Source organism: Nerophis lumbriciformis, linkage group LG09 (genome assembly GCF_033978685.3).
Source record: "Nerophis lumbriciformis linkage group LG09, RoL_Nlum_v2.1, whole genome shotgun sequence".
NCBI lineage: Eukaryota > Metazoa > Chordata > Actinopteri > Syngnathiformes > Syngnathidae > Nerophis > Nerophis lumbriciformis.
The window spans coordinates 47,916,104-47,920,000 of record NC_084556.2 but is presented as its reverse complement, the minus strand read 5'-3'; the positions used below and the strand labels follow the sequence as shown (position 1 = coordinate 47,920,000).

At 40.2% G+C, this 3,897-nt stretch overlaps 1 protein-coding gene across 1 annotated transcript in view; it reads left to right on the top strand.

Annotated features, from left to right (window-relative positions):
- nsd1b (nuclear receptor binding SET domain protein 1b) overlaps positions 1-3,897 on the top strand; it is a 322,978-nt gene that overhangs the window by 190,757 nt on the left and 128,324 nt on the right. The window lies entirely within an intron of this gene.

Sequence of the window (3,897 nt, the reverse complement as noted above, 5' to 3'; positions counted from 1 at the left end):
ACTGTGTACTTACTACTTCTACTGGGTACAAGCAGCAAGTACAGTTGATCCTGTGTACTTACTACTCCTATTTGGCACACATGTGATACCGTACTGTGTACTTACTACTCCTATTGGTTACAAGTAGTAAATACACATGTACTTAATACTTCTACTGAGTACAAGTGATCCTGTGTGCTTACTACTCTTACTGGGTACAATTAGTAAGTACACATGTGATACTGTGTACATACTACTCCCGTTGGGCACACATGTGATACTGTGTACTTACTACTCCTACTGGGTACACGTGTGATACCATGTACTTACTACTCCCGTTGGGTACGCATGTGATACTGTGTACTTACTACTCCTATTGGGTACACATGTGAAACTGTGTACTTACTAGTTATACTGGGTACAAGCAGCAAGTACAGTTGATCCTGTGTGCCTACTACTCCTACTGGGTACAATTAGTAAGTACACATGTGATACTGTGTACTTACTACTCCAATTGGGCACACATGTGATACCATGTACTTACTACTCCCGTTGGGTACGCATGTGATACTGTGAACTTACTACACCTATTGGGCACACATGTGATACCGTGTACTTACTACTCCCGTTGGGTACACATGTGATACTGTGTACTTACTACTACTATTGGGTACACATGTGAAACTGTGTACTTACTACTTCTACTGGGTACAAGCAGCAAGTACAGTTGATCCTGTGTACTTACTACTCCTATTTGGCACACATGTGATACCGTACTGTGTACTTACTACTCCTATTGGTTACAAGTAGTAAATACACATGTACTTAATACTTCTACTGAGTACAAGTGATCCTGTGTGCTTACTACTCTTACTGGGTACAATTAGTAAGTACACATGTGATACTGTGTACATACTACTCCCGTTGGGCACACATGTGGTACTGTGTACTTACTACTCCTACTGGGTACACGTGTGATACCGTGTACTTACTACTCGTAATGGGCACACATGTGATACCGTGTACTTACTACTCCCGTTGGGTACACATGTGATACTGTGTACTTACTACTCCTATTGGGCACACATGTGATACCATGTACTTACTACTCCTATTGGGTACACATGTGATACTGTGTACTTACTACTCTTCTACAGAGTGGAAGTAGTAAGTACACAATATTACAGGTAGTAAGAACACACAAATGTGTGTTCTTACTACCTGTAATATTGTGTACTTACTACTAGGTAGCAGTAGACGGCACACATGTTCATGTGTACTTACTACTACCATTACTACTACTGAATGGAAGTGGTAAGCACACATGTGATACTGTGTACTTTGTGTTCCTATGCACCTGCTACCTCTACTGGGAGGAAATACTAAGTACATGTGTTCTTGTGTGCTTTTTACTGCTGTTGGGTGAGCATAGTGAGTGCACACATGTTCTTGTGTGCTTATTACTTCTGCTGGGTGAGTGTAGCTGTGTTTATTACTACTGGGTGAGTGTAGTAAGTACACGTGTTCCTGTGGGCTTATTACTCCTGCTGGGTGAGTGTAGTAAGTACATATGTTCTTGTGTGCTTATTACTGAGTGAGTCTCGTAAGTACACATGTTCTTGTGTGTTTATTACTTTTGCTGGGTGAGTCTAGTAAGTACACATGTGTGCTTAGTACTCCTACTGGATGAGTGTAATAGGTACACATGTTTCCCTGTGTGCTTAGTACTCCTACTAGATGAGTGTAGTAAGTACTCATGTGTGCTTATTACTTCTGCTGGATTAGTGTAGTAAGTACACATGTGTTCATGTGTGCTTATTACTTCTACTGGGTGAGTGTAAGTACACGTGTGTTCCTGTGTGCTTATTACTTCTACTGGGTGAGTGTAGTAAGTACACGTTTTCTTGTGTGCTTATTACTCCTGCTGGGTGAATCTAGTAAATACACGTGTTCTTGTGTGTTTATTACTTTTGCTGGGTGAGTCTAGTAAGTACACATGTGTGCTTAGTACTCCTACTGGATGAGTGTAGTAGGTACACTCGTTTTCCTGTGTGCTTAGCACTCCTCCTAGATGAGTGTAGTAAGTACACATGTGTTTATGTGTGCTAATTACTTTTACTGGATTAGTTATAGTAAGTACACGTGTGCTTATTACTTCTACTGGATGAGTATAGAAGGTACACTATTACTTCTACTGGGTGAGTGTAGTAAGTACACGTTTTCTTGTGTGCTTATTACTCCTGCTGGGTGAGTGTAGTAAGTGCACATGTTTATTGTGTGCTTTTTACTGCTGCTGTATTAGTGTAGTAAGTACAGATGTGTTCATGTGTGCTTATTACTTCTACTGGGTGAGTGTAGTAAGTACACATGTGTTCTTGTGTGCTTTTTTTTACTGCTGCTGTATTAGTGTAGCAAGTACATGTGTGTTCATGTGTGCTTATTACTTCTACTGGGTGAGTGTAGTAAGTACACATGTGTACGTGTGTGCTTATTACTTCTACTAGGTGAGTGTAGTAAGTACACATGTGTTCCTGTGTGCTTATTACTCCTACTGGATGAGTGTAGTAAGTACACATGTGTACGTGTGTGCTTATTACTTCTACTAGGTGAGTGTAGTGAGTACACGTGTGTTCTTGTGTGCTTTTTACTGCTGCTGTATTAGTGTAGTAAGTACACTTGTGTTCATGTGTGCTTATTACTGCTACTGGGTGAGCGTAGTAAGTACACACGTCTACTTGTGTGCTTATTACTTCTACTAGGTGAGTGTAGTAAGTACACATGTGTTCTTGTGTGCTTATTACTTTTGCTGGATGAGCATAGTAAGTACACGTGTGTTCCTGTGTGCTTATTACTCCTACTGGATGAGTGTAGTAAGTACACATGTGTACGTGTGTGCTTATTACTTCTACTAGGTGAGTGTAGTGAGTACACGTGTGTTCTTGTGTGCTTTTTACTGCTGCTGTATTAGTGTAGTAAGTACACTTGTGTTCATGTGTGCTTATTACTTCTACTGGGTGAGCGTAGTAAGTACACACGTCTACTTGTGTGCTTATTACTTCTACTAGGTGAGTGTAGTAAGTACACATGTGTTCTTGTGTGCTTATTACTTTTGCTGGATGAGCATAGTAAGTACACGTGTGTTCCTGTGTGCTTATTACCTCTACTGGATGAGTGTAGTAAGTACACATGTGTACGTGTGTGCTTATTACTACTACTAGGTGAGTGTAGTAAGTACACGTGTGTTCTTGTGTGCTTTTTATTGCTGCTATATTAGTGTAGTAAGTACACATGTGCTCATGTGTGCTTATTACTTCTGCTGGGTGAGTGTAGTAAGTGCACATGTGTATTTGTGTGCTTATTACTTCTACTAGGTGAGTGTAGTAAGTACACATGTGTTCCTGTGTGCTTATTACCTCTACTGGGTGAGTGTAGTGCGTACACCTGTGTCCTTATGCACTTACTACTTTCTACTGGGCGGGAGTAGCAAGTCCACACGTGTTCCTGTGTGCTTACTACTTCTACTGTGTAGAACATATAGCCCGTTGGTTAGATTGAGTGAATACTAGTAGACACAAATAATGAAGTATCCTGGCGCACGACCCCTCTGAACAAAGTGGAATATTCCACACACCCCAAGCAGGTTTGTTGATTTATTTCCTAATATTTATGAAGTGTCATTGCAATGTTATATTATTAGCATACATGTAGTGTGGATTTATATATTTTATGTACATGAAAACTCACTCCTGTTACTTTCAGTGCTGTGTGTTTGGCGTGGAAACTTTGTACAAAATGGAAATAAAGTTGCCATAACACACATTTGGAGTATGTGTAATATGCAAATTTAGATCACGTTTATCATGTGTGAAAATGACAAGTAAACAGGCCATTTATACATGTAGTGACGTGTAGTATACG